The 26,660-nt window shown below is 37.1% G+C and overlaps 1 pseudogene; it reads right to left on the bottom strand.

Annotated features, from left to right (window-relative positions):
• Positions 1-21,308: 21,308 nt before the first annotated feature.
• On the bottom strand, positions 21,309-22,700 carry LOC149749236 (brain and acute leukemia cytoplasmic protein pseudogene; annotated as a pseudogene).
• Between the last annotated feature and the right edge of the window lie 3,960 nt (positions 22,701-26,660).

Below are 26,660 nucleotides of genomic sequence, written 5' to 3'. Positions count from 1 at the left end.
AATGGTGAAAAACTGAAACCATTTCCACTAAGATCAGGAACAAGACAAGGTTGCCCACTCTTACCACTCTTATTCAACATAGTTTTGGAAGTTTTAGCCACAGCAATCAGAGAAGAAAAAGAAATAAAAGGAATCCAAATCGGAAAAGAAGAAGTAAAGCTGTCACTGTTTGCAGATGACATGATACTATACATAGAGAATCCTAAAGATGCTACCAGAAAACTACTTGAGCTAATCAATGAATTTGGTAAAGTGGCAGGATACAAAATTAATGCACATAAATCTCTTGCATTCCAATACGCTAATGATGAAAAATCTGAAAGTGACATTAAGAAAACACTCCCATTTACCACTGCAACAAAAAGAATAAAATATCTAGGAATAAACCTACCTAAGGAGACAAAAGACCTGTATGCAGAAAATTATAAGACCCTGATGAACGAAATTAAAGATGATACAAACAGATGGAGAGATATACCATGTTCTTGGATTGGAAGAATCAACATTGTGAAAATGACTCTACTACCCAAAGCAATCTACAGATTCAATGCATTCCCTATCAAACCACCACTGGCATTTTTCACAGAACTAGAACAAAAAGTTTCACAATTTATATAGAAAAACAAAAGACCCCGAATAGCCAAAGCAATCTTGAGAAAGAAAAAAGCAGCTGGAGGAAGCATGCTCTCTGCCTTCAGACTATACTACAAAGCTACAGTAATGAAGACAGTATGGCACTGGCACAAAAACAGAAATATAGATCAATGGAACAGGACAGAAAACCCAGAAATAAACCCACGCATATATGGCCACCTTATCTTTGATAAAGGAGGCAAGAACATACAGTGGAGAAAACACAGCCTCTTCAATATGTGGTGCTGGCTGGGAAAACTGGACAGGTACATGTAAAAGTATGAAATTAGAACACTCCCTTACACCAAACACAAAAATAAACTCAAAATGGATTAAAGACCTAAATGTAAGGCCAGACACTATCAAACTCTTAGAGGAAAACATAGGCAGAACACTCTATGACATAAATCACAGCAAGATCCTTTTTGACTCACCTCCTAGAAAAATGGAAATAAAAACAGAAATAAAGAAGTGGGACCTAATGAAACTTCAAAGTTTTTGCACATCAAAGGAAACCATAAACAAGACCAAAAGACAACCTTCAGAATGGGAGAAAATATTTGCAAATGAAGCAACTGACAAAGGATTAATCTCTAAAATTTACAAGCAGCTCATGCAGCTCAATAACAAAAAAACAAACAACCCAATCCAAAAATGGGCAGAATTTCTAGACATTTCTCCAGAGAAGATATACAGATTGCCAGCAAACACATGAAAGAATGCTCAACATCATTAATCATTAGAGCAATCCAAATCAAAAATACAAAGAGATATCATCTCACGCTGGTCAGAATGGCCATCATCAAAAATCTACAAACAATAAATGCTGGAGAGGGTGTGGAGAAAAGGGAACCCTCTTGCACTGTTGGTGGGAATGTAAATTTATACAGCCACTATGGAGAACACTATGGATCTTCCTTAATAAACTAAAAATAGAACTACCATACGACCCAGCAATCCCACTACCGGGCATATACCCTGCGAAAACCCATAATTCAAAAAGAGTCATGCACCAAATTGTTCACTGCAGCTCTATTTACAATAGCCAGGACATGGAAGCAACCTAAGTGTCCATCAACAGATGAATAGATAAAGAAGGTGTGGCACATATTTACAATGGAATATTACTCGCATAAAAAGAAATGCAATTGAGTTATTTGTAGTGAGGTGGATGGACGTAGAGTCTGTCATACAGAGTAAAGTAAGAAAGAGAAAAACAAATATGGTATGCTAACACATATATATGGAATCTAAGAAAAAAAAAAAGTTCATGAAGAACCTAGGAGTAAGATGGGAATAAAGACACTGACCTACTAGAGCATGGACTTGAAGATATGGGGGGAAGGGTAAGCTGTGACAAAGTGAGAGAATGGCATGGACATATATGCACTACCAAACGTAAAATAGCTAGTGGGAAGCAGCCGCATAGCACAGGGGGATCAGCTCGGTGGTTTGTGACCACCTAGACGGGTGGGATAGGGAGGGTGGGGGGGAGGGAGATTCAAGAGGCAAGAGATATGGGAACATATGTATATGTATAACTGATTCACTTTGTTATAAAGCAGAAAGTAACACCATTGTAAAGTAATTATGCTCCAATAAAGATGTTAAAAAAAAATTCTTGCAACTTTTTCTGTTAGTTTGAAATTGTTTTCAAATAAACAGCTACACTTTAAAAAATATTTAAAAATCTAACCAAAATTCTATATTAAATTGTATTTATATCAGCAGTACATTTCAATTGTTTGGAAACACTATTAAGTGTATTTGTGTACACACACATAAAAGTTAAACCTCTCCAAAAATTAGTGTGGATTATCAGAACATTCCATTCTACATATATGCTAGATAAGAAAACGATCCTTCTGGAGCTCCCTGGTGGCCTTGTGGTTAGGATTCTGGGCCTTCACTGCCCTGGCCTATGTTCAATCCCTGGTGAGGGAACAGCTATTGTATAGAAACTAACACATAGAGTCAAGCAAAATGAAAGAACAGAGGAATATGTTCCAAATGAAAAATACGATGAAACATCAGAAGAAAACATTAATGAAATGGAGATAAGTAACTTACCTGCTAAAGTGTTCAAAATAATGGTCATAAAGATGCTTACTGAACTGGGGAGAAGAATGGATGAACACAGTGAGAACTGCAATAAAGAGATGGGCAATATGCTGCAGGACACAGTAACAGAGCTGAAAAATACACTAGAGGGGTTCAGCAGCAGATTAGAAGAAGCAGAGAAAAGGATCAGTCAAATCAGAGACAAAGCAGCGGAACTCACCCAATCAGAGTAGCAAAAAGAAAAAAAGAATGAAAAAAAGTGAAGGTGGTCTGTGGGACTTATGAGAGAACATCAACCAGACTAGCATTCACATTATAGAGCTCCCAAAAGGAGAAGAAAGAAAGGGACAGAAATCTTATTTGAATAAATAATGGCTGAAAACGTCCCTAACCTGGGCAAGGACACAGACATCTACCTCCAAGAATCCCAGAGAGTTCCAAAGAAGATGAACCCAAAGTGACTCACACCAAGATATGCTATAATTAAAACATCGAAAGTTAATGACAAGGAGAGAATATTAAAAGCAGCAAGGGAAATCAGCTTGTTGCATACAAGGACAACCCCTTAAGACTATAAGATTTTTCAGTACAAATTTTGTGGGCCAGAAGGGAGTGGCACAGTATATCCAAAGTGCTGAAAGAAAACAAAATTCCAACTACGAACACCATACCTGGCAAAATTATCATTGAGAATTGAAGGTGGGAGAAAGAGTTTTACAGACAAGCAAGAGCTAAAGAAAAGTTCATCTCCATTAAAATTTCCTTAAAAGAGATGTTAATTGGACTTCTTTAAGTTGAAAGGAAAGACACTAATTAGTGACAAGAACACATATGAAAGAGTAAATCTCACTAGAAATGTAAATATCAAGAAAAAGTAGTGGATTAATTACTTGTAAAGCTAGTATGAAGGTTAATAAACAAAAGTAGCAAAAAATAACTATGATTACAATAATTAGTTAAGGGATACACAAGATACAAATACTTAAAATGTGACATTAAAAACATAAAGTGTGAGGGCAGGAGTAAAAATGTTGAACTTTAGAATGGGATTCAAATTAATTTATCAACTTAAAATAGACTGTTGTAAGTTGTTACATGTAAGCGTCATGGGAACCATGAAGCAAAAACCTATGGTAAATACACAAACAATAAAAAGAAAGAAATGTAAGCATACCACTGAAGAAAGCCATCAAACCACAAAGGAAGAGAGAAAGAGAAAATGAAAGGAGCAAGAGGAACTACAAAAACAGCCAGAAAACAATTTTTAAAATGGCAATAAACATATACCTATCAATAATTACTTTAAATGTAAGTAGACTAAATTTGCCAATCAAAAGAGTGGCTGAAAATAAAAGAAAAAAACCCAAGACTTATCTATATGCTGCCTTTAAGAGACTCACTTTGGATGTAAAGACATGCAAGACTGAAAGTGAAGGGATGGAAAAAGATACTCCATGCAAATGCAAATCAAAAGAAAGCTGGAATAGCTATACTTAACATCAGACAAAATAGACTTTAAAACAAAGACTGTAATAAGAGACAAAGAAGGGCACTACATAATGATAAACGGGTCAGTCTAACAAGAAGGTATGATACCTGTAAATATTTATGTACCTAATTAGGGGCACCTAAATACATAAAGCAAATATCAACAGACCTAAAGGGAGAGATAGCAATACAATAATAGGGAACTTTAATACACTCATATCAATGGATGGATCATTTAGACAGAAACTCTATAAGCAAACATAGACCTTAAATAACACATTAGAACAGATGGACTTAGATATTTACAGAACATTAAATCCAAAAGCAACAGAATACACATTTTTCTCAACTGCATATGGAACATTTTCTAGGATAGATAACATGGTAGGCCACAAAACAATTCATAATAAATTCAACTGGGTTGAAATCATTAAAAATAAAGCATCTTTTCCAACCACAGTGGTATGAAACTAGAAATTAATTGCACAAAGAATACTGGAAAATTTATAAATATATGGTGATTAAACAAAATGCTACTGAACAACCAGTGGGTCAAAGAAGAAATCAAAACAGAAATCAAAAAAATACCTTGAGACAAATGAACATGAAAATGTAAAGTATCAAAATTCATGGGGCAAAAGCAGTTCTAAGATGGAAGTTAATAGTGATAAACTCCTACCTCAAGAAACAAAAGTCCCAAATCAAATAACCTAACTGCACCTCAATGGACTAGAAAAAGAAGAACAAATGAGCCCAAAGTTAGTAGAAGGAAGGAAATAACAAAGATTAAAACAGAAATAAATGAAAAGAGACTAAAAAGATAATAGAAAAGATAATGAAATGAAGGGCTGATTCAGGGTTTTAATAGCTCTGTGTCAAGATTCTCAAATGTTTGTTGCAGAGTTTTGTTTTGTTGTGCTTTTTTTTTTTTTCCAGTGTGCATTAGTCAGACTTTCCCAGAGAAACACAACCAATAGGTGGTTTTATATATATAAGTATATATATATTTATATATATAAATATATATATTTTTTATATATATAAATATATATATGTAATATATACACATACATTTAGATATGAAGAAATTTATTATAAGGTACTGGTACACACAACTGTTGAGGCTGAGAAGTACCAAGATCTGTCATCTGGGCTGGAGACCAAGGATAGCTTGTGGTGAAGTTTGTAGGCCTGTGTAATGGAGTTCAGGAATCATGGTACTGGTTCTCAAACATTTCCTTTGTACGTTCTGTCTATGGAGATGTGGATTTAAATTTTCTTATACCCCCCTCCCTTTTTTTTTTGGTTTCTTGATTTTTCTACAATTTAATTTTTATGATTTTTTATGTAAAATTTAGATTCTGAAACAGATTCCTCATGTCAAAAATAGGTATTCTAAAATGGTGCAGTATTCTAAATACTGCAGTTTAGTGTCATAAGGAGCACAGCACGTGGACAGTATGACTTTCTGAATTACTCATTCTTGCTCAGCTACCAGATAGGTGATTTGGATAACATATTAACTAAAATTATCTCTTTATAATATGAGGTGATGACATGAGATGATATCCAAGATCCCTTCCAGCTCTAACATGTTTACTTCTATAAAAATAGTAATATTATTTTTATCACAAGCAGTGAGTACTATGTTGGAAAGAAAAAACAGTTATAAAGAAGAGCAATGCTATTGAAAAATATAGACAGTGAAAATATTTTCTCTTACCACCACTAACAGGATTAAGTTGTAGCAAGAACAAAGAGCTTATAGTTAATATAACTTAGTTAATGTCCTAATTGTACCTCTTGTTTTAACCATTCGTAAATTGATATTTCTCGGTAATTTCTCCAATTTCTATTATGACTTCAATACCCTCAAAAGTCTCCCCATCCTAATTAATTCTATGCATTCCCTGGGCATGTTTTGGATGTGAACAGAAATTATCAGTCAACTATCTATCCTCAGTACTCTGGCCTCCTCTAGTATCAGCTGCTCCTCCCTTAAATGCTCATCTTTGAGGCCAATCTAGTGGATTCTGTCTCTCCCACTAAGCTATTTACTGTCAGGCATCACCGTTATTGCCTCCCTCTGGGTATCACCATTGCTACTGTCAGTATCCACTTTTGTTTGTGCTTTTTAAAGACCTTTCTTTGATAAAGTCAATGTGTGAAACTTATAGAAGCTGGCAGTTTTCCTCTCTCTCTGCTTGAGTGTTGTTTTTATCCTCAGGGGTACCAAAAGCCTTAGTGCTTATACTGCAATATCTTAGAAAAACTTTTGTGAAATATTTGGCTTTTATTGGTAACTACTGTCATGTACGCCCACTGTAAATACACATACCATTTCTCCTTGTCCTTTGTTAAGAATCATAAGAATGGGTGAAATGAGAAAGTAAACAAAAATTAGTTATTGTGGTTGATCATGGGGAAAGAGAAACAAGAACAGTCATAGGCACATGAAGAACAAGAATTCATGAGTGTGTAGTGTGCGTGTATTATGGCGCTTAAGAGGTGTATTGTGCTGTAATGTGCTGTACATATAAGAGGTGTCATCTAAGAACTAAATCAAGAGGGAGTTGTCTCAGAACAATGTGGTCTGTATTCATCTGAGGGAGGTGACTAGGGGACATACAGATTATTTAATGTATTCATTATTCAGTACACAATTTTGATCAATTGGATGGAAGGTAAAAATATCATATAGAGTTGTATATGATATAAAGCTATATATAGCTATATAGAGTGAAGGGGAGCAGAATACGCCACCCCCAAATATGCCACTTTGGCATATTAATTATTTAGAATTAAAGTTACTTAAGAAACAGCCAGTTCAAGGACACTGTGACCCTCCTTTGTCACCCTGAAAGCAATAAATAAATCTCCCATGAAAGGTACCCTTCTTGTACCAGGAGGGTAGAAGGTATCCTTACCACCAGAATTAGGGAATTCAGGGCTGAGAAGCCTGTATAAACAGACCTTGTTAGTTCTTCACTAATTTTCTATCCCAAGCCCCAACCCCTTTGTCTTATTAATTCTTCACAAATTTATTTCTTTGTCTGAAAGGTATAAAAGCTGCCCGCTTTGGTCATGTCTTTGTATATCATATTTTTATGAACTCCCGTATGTACAAAATAAAATTTGTTTTTCTCCTGTTAATCTACCTGATGTCAATTTAATTATTAGGCCAGCCAAAAAACATAGAAGAGAAGAAGGAAAAGTTTTTCTCCCCTACAAGAGCTTTATAGCTACTACTTTATTTATTTATTTTAACATCTTTATTGGAGTATAATTGTTTTACAATGGTGTGTTAGTTTCTGCTTTACAACAAAATGAATCCGTTTTATATATATACATATGTTCCCATATCTCTTCCCTCTTGCGTCTCCCTCCCTCCCACCCTCCCTATCCCACCCCTCCAGGCCGTCACAAAGCACCGAGCTGATCTCCCTGTGCTATGCGGCTGCTTCCCACTAGCTATCTACCTTACGTTTGATAGTGTGTATATGTCCATGCCTCTCTCTCGCTTTGTCACGGCTTACCCGTCCCCCTCCCCATATCCTCAAGTGCATTCTCTAGTAGGTCTGTGTCTTTATTCCTGTCTTACCCCTAGGCTCTTCATGACATTTTTTTTTCTTAAATTCCATATATATGTGTTAGCATACGGTATTTGTCTCCTCTTTCTGACTTACTTCACTCTGTATGACAGACTCTGGGTCTATCCACCTCATTACAAATAGTATAGCTACTACTTTTAACATCAGGAGAAGGTGAAAAATATCGGAGTTGTTGATGTTTGGGTTTTTACTGATGTCAATTAATTTAATTAATTTAAATATGTAATTAATAGCTTGTGCTTGTGTCCTTCAGTGTAATCTTGGACCAGGGTTTTGAAGGAACCACACATCCCCCATGAGGGAGTGAGCCTAAAGATAATTTGAGTTACAAACACTATGCTAAACTCTTATTGTCTTCTGCCTATGATGATTAAAGTTTTATTACTAGGTCAGATGTGTCTTCTTTACTCTCTTTTCTTGGTAGAAATGCATTCCCAAGAGGCTTTTAAGTTCCTCATGCAAATATTTGTTTAAAAGCATAAATAATCATCAAGATCCATTTCGTTATGAGCTTTCATCATGTTAGTTCAATTGGGAGACAGTGAATTACAGAGTTTGCAATATCAAAATAAGTTTGAGTCCTGCTTCTGCTTAGAAAGCCGCAAGAGGAGGATGTTGCTCCCACATCAGGAACAAAGCCATATAAATTATAAAATTATAACTTTTTTTTACCCATTAGAGATTTTGTAAGGCTGAAGTTGTAAGGCAAGCAGATAAACTGAATTCCACAAGGTAACAAGCAGAGGAGGAGATATAGGGTATACTGAATGTTCCACATAGGGCAGATTGTGGGAGGAAGAAGTGTTAGACATGAACGCAGGTGCAAAGTAAATCTGTGCATGCAGGCATGCAGGTGGTAATTGGCTGATGCTGGGGGACAGGATTGAATAATCCCTATGTATTGGAATTTCTCTTCTGCAAAGCAAAAGCTGACTTATCCTTGGGGGAAAAGGAGAAAAGTCTTTCACACCATGGCCCCAGAACAGCATCCACTACCACTGGAAAAAGGATAAAAGCAGAAGCCCTCTAGCACTGATGGAAAAGCTAGAACCACCCCCACCTCCCCAGTACTTCTGACCCAAGAAAATCTTGGCAGCTGCTTGGGAAGAGAAGGCCTTTCCCCATCCATCTTGCACTGATACTAGAGAAAGGGCAGGAAACCCACTAATATTGAGGATCCTTCATTGGTTCCAAGCAGAGATTGCCTGCTGCTGGTGTAGCATTACAAAATAGGAAAAAAAATCGTCAACTAATTCATTATTAAGCAATAAATCAATCAGTAGAACCATACCAGAGACTGAGGGTCCATAAATTGGAACCATCAGACAGGGGCTTTGAAGTAATTACAGTTGATATATTGAAGGATATATAGTAGAAAAAGTTAAAACATGAGCGAAAAGAGTAAGAATGAGAGAAATGAAAAAGATTTTAAAAATGAGTCACAGAAATGCTTGAAATTAGAACCAACTAATCAAATAAGAAAAAGGAAAGCACTGTATCAGAGATTGTGTAGTCCATATCCTCTGAAGATAAAACATCAAGATGGCATTAGCCATGGAAGAAGTGTATCAATAGAAATCCTTATGAGAGAAAATGGAGAGTGAGTAAAGGGATGTTGGCAGAGCCATCAGACCACAAAGGAAGTGTGATTCTATATGAAGGAGCGGGGAGAGGATGGAAGGAATCTTGGGTGGAAGTTTCTTTCACACATGGGTTATAAAGAAACTTCAAGCGTGCATAGATGACTTATATAAGAATGTTTAAAATGCTTTTAGTTTTTGTAACAAAGAAGTACAAGCAACCAAGGCATCCCTTGCTACGAAAACTGAGAAATTAAATGTAGTATGAGCATATAATGGAAGACTTAGCACAATGAGTAGCACACATGCACACATGTATTTCACAAAACACTGTATATTTTCAAGGATACATTTACAACTAAATAAGCATATTGATTGGCAATGAAATGGATTGAAAAACTATGCATTCAGTATTCTAGAGATAGGAATGAAAGAAGAGAGGAATATGACTGGAAAAGTATGAGGACAAAGAAAAAATACAATGAAAATAAATTAAAGAGGGGCTTTGGACATAATGATGCTTATATTATGCCATGAACCTAATTTTATATATATGTGATGTTCTTAAAGAAAAGAAAGGAAAAGAAAGATCTATATCTTCTTCCTTCAGAGTTAAACAGCATTTCCTGACTTCTTTCTGTGAAGATGAGGGTATTGGTATGTGTACTCTTCCCTCTGCCTTCAACTTCAATAATCTGCACCTTTAATTTTATATTTTAAACATTGTTTATATTAATATTCTCTTCAGCATCTATATTTTAGCCTTCCATATTTTGTCTACAAGTTGATTCTAAAAAATAACAACTACTGAGGAGCTTTTTAATCATTTTGACTATGTAAATAGTATGCATTGCAAAGCCAAGTAGTATCCTGGATTGCGTCTTCTACTCTAATTGTTGAATGTTAACAATTACCAGACCACTAAAATGGGAGTGTTCCTTGGATCCACGTCAAATAGTTTAACTTTTCTTATTTAGCGTCAACCACACAATATCTGGAGCCATTTTTATTTCCACCATATGTGGACAATACTGTTTTTTGGAGGGAAGTGATTTCTAATTTTTTAATTTGTTGAGACTAAAGACATATGCTCTTTACTAATCCATTAATATCGTCCATTTCTCAGTTTATCTATTATGTGGAATGTAGTCCAGTATTCTTGATGACATTCTTCTTTTTTTTAATATCTTTATTGGAGTATAATTGCTTTACAATGTTGTGTTAGTTTCTCTTGTACAACAAAGTGAATCAGCTATATGTATACATATATCCCCATATCCCCTCCCTCTTGAGCCTCTCTGCCACCCTCCCTATCCCACCCCACTAGGTGGTCACAAAGCACCGAGCTGCTCTCCCTGTGCTATGCAGCTGCTTTCCACTAGCTATCTGTTTTACATTTGGTAGGGTATATATGTCAATGCTACTCTCTTACTTTGTCCCAGCTTACCCTTCCCTCTCCCCCCTGGGTCCTCAAGTCCATTCTCTACATCTGTGTCTTTATTCCTGTCCTACCCCTAGGTTCATCAGAACCATTTTTTTTTAGATTCCATGTATATGGGTTAGCATATGGTATTTGCTTTTCTGACTTACTTCACTCATTATGACAGACTCTAGGTTCATCCACCTCATTACAAATAATTCAATTTCGTTACTTTTTATGGCTGAGTAGTAATCCATTGTATATATGTGCCATATCTTTTTTATCCATTCATCTGTCAATGGACATTTAGGTTGTTTCCATGTCCTGGCTGTCGTAAATAGTGCTGCAGTAAACACTGTGGTACGTGTATCTTTTTGAATTATGGTTTTCCTTACGGTATATGCCCAGTAGTGGGATTGCTGGGTCATATGCTAGTTCTTTTTTTAGTTTTTTCAGGAACCTCCGTAACGTTCTCCATAGTGGTTGTATCAATTTACATTCCCACCAACAGTGCAGGAGGGCTCCCTTTTCTCCACATCCTCTCCAGCATTTATTGTTTGTGGATTTTTTTGATGATGGCCGCTCTGACTGTGTGAGGAGATGACTCATTGTGGTTTTGATTTACAATTCTCTAATGGTTAGTGATGTTGAGCATCCTTTCATATGTTTGTTGGCAATCTATATATCTTCTTTGGAGAAATGTTTATTTAAGTCTTCTGCCCATTTTTGGATTGGGTTGTTTGTTTTTTTTGATATTGAGCTGCATGAGCTGCTTGTGTATTTTGGAGATGAATCCTTTTTCAGTTGCTTCATTTGCAAATATTTTCTCCCATTCTGAGTGTTGTCTTTTTATCTTGTTTATGGTTTCCTTTGCTGTGCAAAAGCTTTTAAGTTTCATTAGGTCCCATTTGTTTTTTTTTTGTTTTGTTTTTATTTCCCTTTCTCTAGGAGGTGGGTCAAAAAGGATCTTGCTGTGATTTATGTCATAGAGTGTTCCGCCTATGTTTTCCTCTAAGAGTTTTATAGTGTCTGGCCTTACATTTAGGTCTTTAATCCATTTTGAGTTTACTTTTGTGTGTGGTGTTAGGGAGTGTTCTAATTTCATTCTTTTACATGTAGCTGTACAGTTTTCCCAGCACCACTTATTAAAGAGGCTGTCTTTTCTCCATTGTATAGTTTTGCCTCCTTTGTCAAAGATAAGACAACCATATGTGCATGGGTTTATCTCTGGGCTTTCTATCACGTTACATTGATCTATATTTCTGTTTTTGTTCCAGTACCATACTGTCTTGATTACTATAGCTTTGTGGTATAGTCTGAAGTCTGGGAGCCTGCTTCCTTCCAGCTCTGTTTTTCTTCCTCAAGATTGCCTTGGCTATTTGGGGTCTTTTCGTGTTTCCATACAAATTGTAAATTTTTTTGTTCTAGTTCTGTGAAAAATGCCATTGGTAGTTTGATAGGGATTGCATTGAATCAGTAGGTTGCTTGGGGTAGTATAGTCATTTTCACAATGTTGATTCTTCGAATCCAAGAACATGGTATATCTCTCCATCTGTTTGTATCATCTTTGATTTCTTTTGTCAGTGTCTTACAGTTTTCTGAGTACAGGTCTTTTGCCTCCTTAGGTTTATTCCTAGGTACTTTAATTCTTTTTGTTGCATTAGTAAATGGGAGTGTTCCCTTAATTTATCTTTCTGATTTTTTGTTGTTAGTATATAGGAAGACAACATTCTTCTTAATGCTGATTTTTTTCAACTTCACATGGAGAAAAGTTTTAAAAGTAGAAAAAACATGGAAAATACTAGGAAAAAAACAAAAATAGTCCCTAAATATAGACATTAAACCCATATGAATTTATTTGTGAATTTGCATTTGTTAATTAAATCTGGTTAGGAAACAAGTTATTCTGATACTGTGAAATTGTTTATTTTATAATTAATGATAAGAAAAATGACAACATATATTGTACATTTACTATCTGATATGCTATATGCTAAAAGTTTTACATACCTTATCTCATTTTTCACAACATTTCTAGTTTGGAGTTTAATTATCATTCCTATTGAATAGATAAAATGAGACTTAGAGAATTCATATGCTTTTTACACAAGGGCACACAGCTTGAGAGGTAAAATGATTCTGGTTGTCATGGACTGAAGAAATGAAGATGTGGGGGATATTGTTGTTAATGTAAACTTTTTATCAGTTAGGATTATAGGTGACTGTATACAATAGTTTGCTAGTGCTGCCATAACAAAATACTACAGATTGGGTGGCTTAAACTACAGAAATTTATTTTTTCACGGTTCTGGAGACTAGTAGTCCAAGATCAAGATGTGAACAAGTTTAGTTTTTTCTGAGGCCTCTCCCCTTGACTTGTGGTTGCCTGCCTTCTTGCTGTGTCCTCACGTGGTCTGTCTTGTCTGTGTCCTAATTTCTTTATAAGAACTCCAGTCACATTGGATTAGGGCCCACCCGTATGACATCATTTTAACTGATCTCCTTAAAGGCCTCCTCTATCTCCAAATATAATTATGATTCTGAGGTGCTGAAGTTAGGACTTTAGAATTTGGGGGGAGCACAACTCAGCCCATGACACTATATATTCTTAATATATTTAGGGGCAGCTAGAGTATAGCAAATGGATTAAGAAAATGGATTCTAAATCTAGTCTGCTTGGGCTCAAACCATGTTCTGTGAGATTTCTCTGATCTATGCTGGATTTCTTCATTTGTAAAATGGGAATAAAAATACAATCTTATATCAAAGGTCTATATAAAAGATTTTCCTCAATACATGCGTTTAGAATATAGCCTGGTGTGTCATAAGTAGTGAATAAAATTTAGCTTAAAAAATTCACAAAAAGTGTATAATTTCTAAATACGTTATATAAACATGGCACAGAGTTTGCCAGTATGTATTGAGCAGATGATAAAGTGGGAAATTCATACCAAAAATATTCATGATTAGACTCCAGATATTGCCAGAATTCAAATTCATATGTTTTCAGAAATGTACAAATTCCATGAGATTAATTTTAAATTAAAGAATATGTAATTTATAACAATAATAAATGTGTTAAAAAATAACAATAAAAGATAATAGCAAGATCTACCTTGACAAGTTAATTTATAACAATGGTTCACGATAATTATGGGGTTTTTTGCACATTACTATTTTTGAAGATAAAGGGTAAAACGCTGTTAGCTTAGTTTTAACCACCAAATATCCAATCCATTTTTTAAACTTTTGTAAAACAAAGATATTATTACCCAGAAGAATTATTTTATTTATTTATTAATTTGATATTGTAATGCTGACAAATGAAAAAAATTAATTTCCTGAATTCAGGTAATCAATTCAGCTTTTTAAAAAACATTTCTGTTTCATACTGAAAAGGGGCCATATTTAAACTTAAGATAAATAGAATTCACTAATAAAAAGATAGAGAAAATAAAAGTACATAGAGTATTTTATGTTTCAGGGAGGAGTCTCAGATCACTAGCTTTATAGCTAGACTTTTCTTTTATCCACTTAAAGTGTTTTAATCCACTTGAGTAGCTCTCAGACAAGGTAGAATCTGTAGTGTTTTACTTCGTGTGTGTGTGTGTGTGTGTGTGTGTGTATCTGTATTTTTTGACTGACTCTATTGGAATTTCTGTTTTTTTTGTGAGGGGCAGTTTTTACTTGGATTTCTATTTGTTTGCAATTAGACTGTGTTAAAGAAAAATAATTGTGCTTTATGAAGTACTTCTCAGCATTGAGTGCATATTGCTTATCCTAAGAACCTATGGATTATAAAAGAGAAGAGAAAAGTAGAAAACTAACATTTCTGGACTTATGTGCAAAGTTTTTAAGAAATATACTTCTTTAATAGAGAAGTTAAGCACCTTGTCCATGGTTACATAACTAATAATTGTCAGAATTTGAATGATCACTCCACTACAAGTCCCATAAAAATTTGGTGAGTATATTCATGACAATCTGTCTTTATTGTTTTGTTAATATTTTTACTTTCATAGTTTGAATAATTTTTTAATTGTATATACCTAATGACACTATAGGGAGGAATTTTTTTTTTATCTTCATAGCTTCTATGGGTCTATGAAATAAACTGACAACAGACAAAGTAACAGGAAAAAACGTATACAAATTTATAAATTAAAAAAAAATTCAATCTATTTAAACTGAAAAAGAAAACAAAAGCATTTTATCCCCCATTTCTCTGACATCACAACCCCTCCCACCTCAGGTAATCAACAATTTGTTCTCTGTATCTATGAGCTTTTTTTTTTTTTTTTTTTTTTTTTTTTGCAGTACATGGGCCTCTCACTGTTGTGGCCTCTCCCGTTGCGGAGCACAGGCTCCAGATGCGCAGGCTCAGCGGCCATGGCTCATGAATACCTTTCGTGGTCTATTGTGATGGTCATATGATTTTTATTCTTCATTTTGTTAATGTGGTGTATCACACTGACTGATTTGTGAATGTTAAAACTTCCTTGCATCTCTGGAATAAATCCCACTTGATCATGGTATATGATCCTTTAAATGTATTGTTGAATTTGGTTTGCTAACGTTTTGTTGAGAATTTTTGCATTTATGTTCATCAGGGGTACTGGCCTGTAATTTTCTTTTCTTGTGGCATTCTTGTCTGGCTTTGTTATCATGCTAATATGGACCTTATAAAATGATTTTGGAAGAGTTCCCTCCTCTTCTTTTTTTGGGAAGAGTTTGAGAAAGATTGTTATTAATTTGTCTTTAAATGTTTGGCAGAATGCACCAGTATAGCTATCTGATCCTGTACTTTTGTTTCTTGGTAGGTTTTTGGCTACTGATTCTATGACCTTACTTGGAATTGGTCTGTTCATATTTTCTATTTCATCATGATTCCCCACTGTCCACCAGAGGCAGGTGATCTGGAGGTGACTCTGGGGGTCAGTCACAAAAATTGGAGCTCCTGATGAGTGTGTAAGTTCTTTTCTGGATGATACCAGCAACATGGAACAAGGCAGAGAGAGAGCAGCAAGATGGTGTCCACAGCTTATTTTCCTTGCGAGCAGCTCCATAAGCCATTAAATATGTGCGAAACGTGAAACCTGTCCCTAAGGCTGAAGCTCCAGGACAAGCAAAAGGCCTTCCTCACAGAAAGACTGGGTGGGGCTGTGGGTAGGTGCCTCAATCTGCTTTATGTGTGGAGCCCTGGGGTTGGTAGCCTGTGAAGAACCTTTTCTCTGATTGCCACAATTCTGTGGGATCCAGGAATACAAGCCCTCAGTCATCAAAGCCAGGAGATCAAGGGCCGTCCCCTGAAAGGCAGCTGCATGAACCAGGGCTTCAGACATAAAAAAGATACCAGAAGCATGTAAAACTCTCCTACAGGAGACACCTGTACTCTGGAGCACTGTGGAGGTTGAGCACAAAGATAGTGCCCACCCTCCCAAGATGTCTGGAAAGGATTACAGTCAGTCCCTAGATGCATGTTTAATTAGAAGCCTGTCTCTCAGTCCACAGTCATGATGATTGGCTAGCTAATATGCCACCTCACAGAAAGACTGAGCTTCCAGCTCTGTTGCCTCTTGCCGTGCCCTGTGGATGGTGGCTATTTAAAAACTTTCTCTCAGTTGGTTACAGTCCCATGGACTTAAGCCTCACTGGCCATAAGAACCAGGTGATATGGAGGTGTCCCCTTGAAGCAGTCACAAAAATGGAGGCCCCCAAAAGGGATATGAGGTCCTTTCTGGGTAACATTAATTATTACAGGTTATTGTAGTCCCAGGGAACCAGGAATGCAAACTCCCCTGGCCTCCAGTGCCAGGCAATCAAGAGGCGCTCCCTAGGTGGGAGCCGTAAAATTTGGGTCACCAGATGCATGTAAAAGCTCCCTTGCAGGAGTTATGAGTGCTCTGAACCATGGCAAAGATGGTGCACACCAATTTCTGTCCCTGGGTAGTGTTACAGCAGGCTCTTAAATGTGTGTTAAATTAGATGCCTGCCCTTCAGTCCAGTGCTTTAATATAAGCAGGTGAATCTCCTTCACTTTAAGCCTGGGCACAATTGGCTTCCTCTGAGCTGGGCCCTGAAATGGGTGAGTACACATGTGCAAGTCCTTTCAGAGCATTTTCTCAGATTGCTTCAGACTTATGGGTCTTGGGACACATGCCGTGTTGGTTTATAAAGTTAGATATTTTGAGGGCTCATCTCTCAAGTGTGTGTTCTAAAAGTTGGGATGACCAATGTGGGCTTTGAACCCTTTGCTCCTCAGAGAGAAGCTCCAGGTTATGAGTTCCCTCCAGTTGTGGGTCACTGTGCCAGGGGTGGGGTTTATGGTGAGATTGTGGTCCTGTCTCTCCTACCTGCATCAGTGTCGTTTTCTTCTTGTTTGCTTGATATGTAGTTGTCATTCAACCAGGCTTTAGTTTTTTTAAAGAGAAAGTTGATCCATATGTAGCTGTAGACTCAGTGTGTCCATGGGAGGAGATAAGCTCAGGATCATCCTGTGTCACTACCCGAGCTGGAACCCCCCAATTTATTAATTTTAAAAATTATGTGCATGAGGGTATATAGGAAAACAAAAGTGGATACTCCAAAACTGGTGCTATTTGGAAGCTTATATATCACCTAAATAGGGGAAAAGGAAGAGGGGATGTAGGCAACTTAGGGTTGAGGGAATGATTTTTAGGAAAGATGAATGGGCCTTTAGAAGAATGGATGGGAGGTATGATAGTTTGTGACAAAGTTGTCTGAGTGTGATGTGGACTTCTAGTGTCCTCTCCTGTGATAAGAGGCAACCTTCCATGTTGATGAAACTCCCAAGGAGGATGTCTATGATAGTTGAGTTCATTTTGGAGGCTCTGTCTTTAGGCAGGTAGGAGGAGTCAGAGAAAGTCTCTTTGTGCTGTTTTCCCAAGTGTCTTCAAGCTCAAAATAATCAATATACCAAAGTCTCATATTTGTGGTAACTTTTCCTGAATTCTCTCAAAACAAATAAACAAACAGAAGCACCTTTTTTTTTTGGCCATGCCACACAGCTTGCGGGAATGAAGCAACCACCTCCGCCAGTGGAGGGAGTGATCTCATGTTGGAAATGAACCTTGTTGTTTAATCCTACCTCAGGTCTCTGTCACCTCTCAAACCTCTGTGCTTGTCCAAGCGGCCTATTATATTTTTAATAGCTCCCAGTAGTTGATGATGTACCAAGAACTGTAAGTGTCCCAAAAGAGAGAATATCAACACCTAGGGTCAGGCTGACTAGAAACAAGACCCTTAGGCAGCAGCTTTTAAAAGTATGTGAATATATACAGTGCTGTAAGACCACAAGTGTAAGCCCTACTGGCCACCAAACAGGTGATCTGGAGGTGATCCCTTGGCAGCTGTCACAAAAATTGGGGCTCCAAATGAGTGTATAAGTTCTTTTCTGGGAGATATCGGTGAGCTGGAGCAAGACAGAAGGAGATGGTGTCCAGTTTATGTTCCTATTAGAGCAGCTGTGTAGGCCACTAAATGTATGCTAAATCTGAAGCCCGCTCTTCAGGCCAAAGCAAAGAGGCCTCCTTCACAAAAAGACTTGGGGGAGTGCCTCTGTCCACTGTCTGTGCACTGCCCTGGGGTGGAAGCCTGCAGTAACTGTTTCTCTGATTGCCACAGGCCTATGGGATCCAAGAATACAAGTCCCTCTGGTCACCAGAGCCAGGTGATCACGAGGCATCCCCTGAGTGGCAGCTACATAAAACAGGGTGCTAGACCTACAAACTAGGTGTCAGATGCATGTAAAGCTGCCTTCAGGAAACACTGGTGCTCTGGAGCATGACAGAGGATGAGTGCAAAGATAGTGCCCCCCTCCTAAGTCTCTGGAAAGAATTACACTTAGCCTTTAGATACATGTTTAAGTAGAAGCCTGCCCCTCAGGCTGCAATCATAGTGATTAGCTAATAGGCCTCCTTCACAGAAAGACTGAACTCCTGGATCTGTTAACTCTTGATGTGCCCCAGTGGTGGTAGCTGTTTAAGGACTCCTTCCCTGTTGGTCACTGTCCTGTGGGACACACCCATGAGCAAACATAAGCCTCACTGGCCACCAAAGCCAGATGATGTAGAGGTGGGGATGTAGAAGTTGTGAAAAAAGTTCCAGTTCAAGATGGTGATATACGAAGATCCTTAACTCACCTCCTCCCACGGACACATTGAGTCTACAGCTACAATATGGAAAAATTTCCTCTGAAAAAAACCCTAGATACTGGCTAAGTGACAACTACACATCAGGCAAATGAGAAGAGAACCCACATTGAAGCAGGCAAGAGAGGCTGGGACACAATCTCGCCATAAAACCCACCCCCAGTGCAATGGCCCACAGTCACGAGGGAACTTAGAATCCAGAACTTCTCCCTGAGGAAAGAAGGACTTGAACCCTACTTCAGGCATCCCAACTTTAAAGATATGCACTGTGAGACAAGATGCTTATAGCCATGTCTGGCACCCAAATTTTTGTGACTGCTGCTAGGAATCCTGTTGTATTTTTAATTGACTTAAATTTCCCCAAATGTCTCTACTAGAGTAAAAAATTGATATTACTGTTAATGTAATAATCTTATTCTCCATTACCCTGATAAGGAGGATTTCAATCCTCTTTTAAGGTGTACTGCACATGCCATCTGCTACATGAAATCCAACTTGGACCTGCTTCTGCTCTTTGCTTCTCTCACCTCAGCTCACATTTGTCTCCTCCAGTCAACTTCTCAAAGGCCCTTATTGCAGCATGCCATCCAGGCCACTATGTGACACTATTTCACCTTAGTTCCAGATGTTTTCCACTTCTGAGGTGGTCACTCTGCTGCTCTGAGCCAGCAAAATCACCACCTGCCCCTGCCACACTATGATTCCATCCAAGATATAGCTGGTAAATATTCTCAAACACTTATAAGAGTTGCTCAGCCATCTAATGGTGAAAGAAGAGAAAAAGAAAAGAGAAGGAAAAGAAAAGGAAAGAAAGAAAAGTAAGGCCCCTATCCCTCTCTGTTATGCTATGTTAATATAGCATAGTTGTTTGTAGGATTTTTGTTTATTGTGAATAAAGCTGATATCAATATTCACATACAAATCTATGTAGAAATATCTTTTTACTTCTCTTGGAAAAATTCTTAGGAATGCGATAGTGCTTCATAAGGCAGATACACATTTAATATTTTAAGAAACTGTCCTAAAGTTTTATGAAGAGGTTATTCCGCTTCTATATTTTGAAAAGTGGTATATGAGATTTTCAGTTGCTTCACACCCATTCCAGCACTTGGTACTGTCATTACTTATTTTAGCCACTTTAATGAATGGATAGTGATAACTTTTGTTGTTGTTTTGTTTTTTCTCTAAACATGGAGTTTACTGGTATCATTCAGTACAACTTTAGTCCTTCCTTTCCCAATCCCAGGCATGTTAACAGTCATTTAAAGATCATGCTACATTACTTTGGAGGAAAATACATCCACCTTAACATGTCTAAAGAAATGCTAGAAAATTTTATTCCTACCGATTTTTTTTACTGCCTCAGCTACTGATTTCTAACACAGTGCATGTGGATCTAATGTCCATGTGAACTCAAACCAACTAGTTACTGACTTTTTAAAGCAATTCCTTTGCAGATACCAAATGACACAGTCCTGGGCTGTGCAGAGAGGCCAAAGGGAATCCAACATGTTCCAGATTTTCTCCCTCTTGTGAGCCTGGTCTTTGATTAACAACTGCAAATGGCCTTATTCAAGAGAGAAAACACTCAAGAACACAAGCAAAGGGAAGTGGAAAGCTGGAAAAATGCAATGTCTGCTGAGCCCTGATGGCTCCGAGGTGACCACTACCGTGATATTATGGTTCAGAGGCTGACGTGGACCCCGGCCTGGGGGGATGCTGAAGGCACATGAGAGAGAAATGGGTGTGACTGTATCACAGAGGCCTCCCTGGGACACACCATGGCTGTTGGTGGGGTTAGTTTCTGTAAAATTGGATCTGAATCTGTCTCATCCTGAGCTAAGGAAACAAGAATAACAGTTTTCCTGTTTCTTGATTCCTCATACATGTGGGTTTAGAGTCGGGTGAAAGCCAACTTTTAAGTGAACACGGTAAGCTTTGTGATAGTGGCATATCAAAAAGGAAGAATGAAGGAATAAGCCTGCCTGAAACAGTGCGCAGGAGCATGGCCAGGAGAGCTCAGAACCGACTGTGACTCTTTCAGCCAGGAAACTACCCCTTCTACTCTTCCGTTTCCTAAACTGGCCTGTGGCTTTTGCTCGCCACTTTTCCATCAGACCACACTGCAGGAGTTGCAAGAATCAAACTGAACATACATTTGCAGTCTATTACCTTGTGGGAGTATTGTGCCAATACATTTAAGTGATAAATAGGAGGCTGAGAATGTCCCAACAGGCTATGACAGTCTCCCAAGGCACTTGGCAGCGTTCCCACACAGTAAGGGCCACCCACGTCTTCAAGGTTCCACAATGGGGTCCAGGATGTGAAGGGCACCAAAGAAGTCCCTCTGCCCTTCAACTGGTTGAACACTCTGCTAGTTGCTACAGTTCTTTGTGATTCTTCGACTTCTGACCACCTGTTGGATGCTGTGTGCGACATTAACGGTGACTTCTTTTGCAGACGTCCGCTCTTTTAGTCTCTGTGGTCTGGAGGCCATTCTGTTTCTGGGTCAGGGGGTCTAAGCTGAGGCCCTGGGGATTTGGGCACTAGGTCCCACAGCTCATCTTCTCTGGGTTGGATATTCCACTTGGGTCTGTCGATCCGGGCACGCCATGTTCCAGCACACCTGCGTGCAGGCCGCCCGCCTCAGGGCCGCTGCCCCGGGCGGCACGTCCGAATCGGCGTAGGTGAGCCATGTGGACTCCGTCCCGCGAGCCCAGCTCTCCTAGTAGCGGGGCTCAATGGCATCCGCCCGGTTCCCGCCGCAGCCCATTCTCCCGCGCTGCTGGCGCGCCCGGCAGCCGCTCGGTTCGCGGTTCCAGCGGCGGCTCAGCCCGGCCGGCGAGGAGGCGGCGGCGGCTGCATCGCGTGCCCCGACCCGCCTGCCAGCGCTGCACCCACTTGCCCAGCTCCCGCGGCGCCCGCCGCCTCCTCCGCCGATAACTCTTTATGATTTACATAAATGACCTTCACGACCTTATGCTAAGTATCTTCTCATGAGCCTATTGGCCAAATATTTTCCTTTGTGAACTCTGTTCAAATCTTTATGTCCATTATCATTGGCTTAATTGTTCTTATTACTGAATTATAAATTATTCCTCATACCATATATTTATTCAAATTATATTGTTTTTGGCACTATGGTGAATCACTTTCCAATTACTTGCTGCTGTGTATATCTATCCTCACATTCATATGGCTTGCCTTTTTGTTTTCTTAACGTGTCTTTCGAAGAGCTATATGTCAATTTTCATGAAGTCAAATTTTTCATTTTTTTCCTTTGTGGTTTATGCCTTTTATGTTCTAAGAAAACAATGGTTAACCCAAATTTTCAAATATTTTTCCTGCTGTTTTATATTTTTACCACTACAATTATGAGGCATTTCAAGTTAACTTTTATGTATTGTGTATGTTAAGGTTTGATGTTTACTTTTTCTGCAGGGATATCGAGTTGTTCCAACACTGTTACAGATTTTCTTTCACCCACTGAATTGCTTTGGGACCTTCGGCGAATATCAATTGAGCGTGTATGTACAGGTTTTTTTCTGGATTCACTATTCTGTTCTATTAACCATGGGATAGATCTATTCTTTCACCAGGGCCATGCTGTCTTGATTACTGTAACTTCATAGCAAGTCTTAAACTCATGTAATGTATGTCTTCTTTGTTCTTTTTAAAAATTACTTTGGTTCTTCTGAATTGTTTGCATTTTCACATAAATTTTCAAATCAACTTATTAATTTCTACCAAAAAAGGCTCTAAGATTTTGATCGAGATTGGATTAATTCTATAGGTCAATTTAAAGAAAATTAACATGTTAACAATGTTAACTCTTCCAATCCATGAACATAGTAAATATCTCTATTTAGGTCTTCTTTACTTTTTAACAACAATATGCTATAGTTTTCAGTGTATATAGCCTTGCTTATCTTTTGTTAAATTACTAGTTCTTTTACATTTTGGCACTATTATAAATGGAATATTCTTTAATTTTCCATTTGTTTTCCTTTGTTATATAAAAATGCAAAAATACAAGTTTTATATATTAACCTTGTACCCTGCCACTTTGCAAAACTAACCTATTATTTTCAGTAGTTGTTTTGTAGAGTCCTTGAGGATTTCCTATGTAAACAATCACGTCTTATGGAAATATAAATTTTTTTTACATATTTCTTGTCAATCATTATGCCTTTTATGCTATTAATTTCATTACAGCAATAGCTAGGACCTGCAATATTAAGGTTGAATGGTAACAGGGAGGGCAGACATCCTTGCTTTATTCCTGATCCTAGGGAGAAAATATCAAATATTCACACTTAAATATGAGGTTAGCTGTAGGTTTCCTATAAATGGCCCTTAGAAGTTTGTGGAATTTCTCTTTTCGTATGTGGCTAAAAGTTTTAAAAATGACTTGGTGCTGAATTTCGTCAAATATACTTCTGCATCTATTGAAATGATATTCTTTTCTTCTTTATATTGTGAATATGGCAAATTACACTGATTGAATTTTGAATGTTAAACCAATCTTACATTATTGAGGTAAGTCCAACTTGGTTATGATGTACTGGCTTTTATAATGTTACTGGATTTGATTTTGCTAATATTTTGTTGAGGATTTTTGTGTGCAAATTCATAAAAAGATATTGGTCTATAGCATTTATTTCTTCAAATGTATTTGTCTAGTTTTGGCATTAGACTAATAGTGACCTCATGAAATGAGCTGGAAATTAATTTCCTCCTCTTCTATTTTCTGAAAGAGTTTGTATAAAATTGGTATTTATTTCCTTAAATGTTAGGGAGAATTCACTATGGAAGCCATGTGGGGCTGGACTGTTCTTTGTTGGAACATTTTAAACTACTTTTATGCTTTCTAAAATTGGTGTGCTTACAATGATCTCTCACGTTAATGGATTTTTTTAAATCAAAGAACAGTTTTAATTATGAACAACTTTCTCTTTAATTATGAGTCATTTGCTGTGGGATATTTGCTTTTTTTCTTCCAAGAACATAAAATACTCTTGAGGGCAGGGACAATGATGTATTTGTATTGTTCTCTAGTGCTTAACATAGTGTTCCATGCAAAAGTGTTTAGTAAACGTTTATTTAAATGAATGAAAAATGAATTAATGAAAAGGTTAGTGGTAAGACCATGTTTAATCCATTTATCCTCCCTCAGTTATAGTTTTCTCACTCATAACATGAATGAGTCCATATGGATATTATTTAAGTTCCAGTCAGTCTTGAAATCCCTTGAAATATACTTCTGTCTTGCTAGTTTGAATATAAGAAAAGGAGAATTCAACAGCAATGACTTTTTCATTCACACCCCCAAGACTTCCATGCACACAGATTTCAGTCTTTCTCTCCCTTTTTATTCTCTCCAGGTTAAGTTTTAGTATTGATATCTGCAAGTGTGTCTCTAAGACATTCTGAATCTGTGGTAATTTTCTATTCTGCGTTTTAATCATAAAGTTTAGAGACAAAAGGGACTAAGAGAAGATCTAATCAAACCTCATCACTGAGCAAAACAATTGAGTCTCAGAGAAAATAAGTGTTTTTCTACCTCTGTAAGTGACCTCTTGCTAAATGCAAAAGGCTTTGAGTAACAAAATAGAAAGGTTACTAAACGTGACAGTAGAGGTAAGGTATCTGAAGTTTCTCTCTTCCTCCCTCATGCTCACTTATCTCTCAGAACAGAAATATTAAGACCAAAAGAGATTTATAAAATAACTGTGTGTGGGAGCCTTGAGGATATACATGTCAATCGACGTAAAAACTTTAAAATCAGGTATAGTTTCTCCCACCCAACACTGTAGTTCTTCTACAGTGTAAGATCAAACAGTATTTTCTAATTGTTTCTTCTTCAGAATATTATTTATCTCAATGCCGATCTCAGGGTTTCAAAGACCCCATAGTTCTTACAGCTAACTCCCACAGTGAAGTTGTAATTATATAGTGCTGTGATTTTATACATGTGTGTATGTATACACCCACACATATAAGTGCAATTCTTACTCAATGTAAAAACTGTTTCATTTCCCTAGCACAATCAACTTACTTCCTTGAGCCACAGATTTTTACAGCTAATACATCTATTTATCTTTGTTTCTCTCATTTCTATAAGAGAAGGCAAATAGATAAGTACACTTAGTTAAAACTAACCTGAGTCCCTGCTCTATACCCTTTAACATTAAATCATTTTCTAAAATACACTGATTTTACTTAAATCCCTCCATGATTAATTGAATAAGTTTTTTTAGGGTTTACCTCATAAACTAGAAAAAGGATCTATTTCTGTTGTCCAGTAACTATGCTGTTAATGAAACTAGGTCTTGAGTTTCCACAAATACGTAGGAATAACTGGCTAGGCAGCTGTTTCCTATAAAATGGAGAAGCGCAACAGAGGTACACTGATAATACTGGTGGCAGATAATTAAATCGTTCAATTTGTGTCCATTTAGAATGTTGCCTATCTTTAATATCATCTGACAATGCTTTTTGTTGTGTCACATGCTAACTGAGAGTGCTTGATGAAAAATAAAAACTGACAAAACATCTTTTTAGTTTAATAGAGGTATTATGTGTAAGAGAAATAAAAAAAGGGTAGAAGAAAATGAGAGAAAGGATGCATTTGGTTTTTCATTTTATATATATTTTGTATATAATCCTAATATTTCTGATTTTTACCCTAGGAAATAAAAACAGAATAGGACTAGCCTTTAGTTTTTGTAGTTGAGATATTTTTCTTAATCTTCCAATTTAAAAAGTTATTGTATGATGTTCACAGGACTTATACTGTTTCTAGGAAATGTTCTAGGAGTATGCATTTTCTTTTTGTCCTGTCTCTGTGTCAAATTACAGCTAAAAGAGAGAAGAGACAGAAAAGATGAATTTTGAAGAACAGAAATAAGAGATTCAAATACGTGAATTACTCCAGACTCATATTAATATCATAAAATTAAAAATTATTTGCACACTTTGAAATAGTTAACCATCCTTTATTATTTGAACTAAATTTTCCTTGGGTTAAAACTGGGCTCTTATTAATAAAATAGGTCCCTTGGGAAGTTACGTTAATGCTTTAAGTCAGTAGTATATTAATAGTAAGTATATTATGGTAATGTTCCACATTGATAGAGAGGCACCAAGTTGCCTACAGGCATGCAGATGGTGAGTGGAGCCCAGCTTTGTCTCAGGCAGTCTTGCTCTGAGTCTGTGTTCCTCATCATAACATTATGCTGCCTCTCATACTGCAGAAATATTTAACATTACAACTCTGGTTACACTGCCATTAATTCCTTCCACAAGGACTTATCTTGGGTTCTGTATGTGTTTATGGTTCTAAAATTGTCATTTCTGTGTTTTAATATATACCTTTGGGAACTCTGAAGAAAGATAAAATAAGCAATTCAGATGTTCAGCCATCTTGTTGTTCCCTAATCATCTATAGTAGGGGAGAGGGATGTTGCTAAACATTAATCAATTGATTCCATCTTATTAATTACCAAATTTATAACTGCAGCTTAAAAATAACATTCAATATATATTTTCCATATTGAGTAAATTTATCCTGTATTTACAAAATTACCCGAGTGAAATAATTGTACAAAATTCTGAGTCAGAATTAATACAGTTCTATTAACACGGAGCCTTGGTGATAGTAGTTCATTAGGAAAATAATGCAATAATTTTTAGT

This window comes from Delphinapterus leucas, chromosome 5 (assembly GCF_059928025.1).
Source record: "Delphinapterus leucas isolate spDelLeu-1000000601 "Yukka" chromosome 5, BTC_Dleu_Yukka2, whole genome shotgun sequence".
Taxonomy (NCBI): Eukaryota; Metazoa; Chordata; class Mammalia; order Artiodactyla; family Monodontidae; genus Delphinapterus; species Delphinapterus leucas.
Note: the sequence above shows the minus strand (reverse complement) of the source record. Positions and strands in the feature narration are given on the sequence as shown.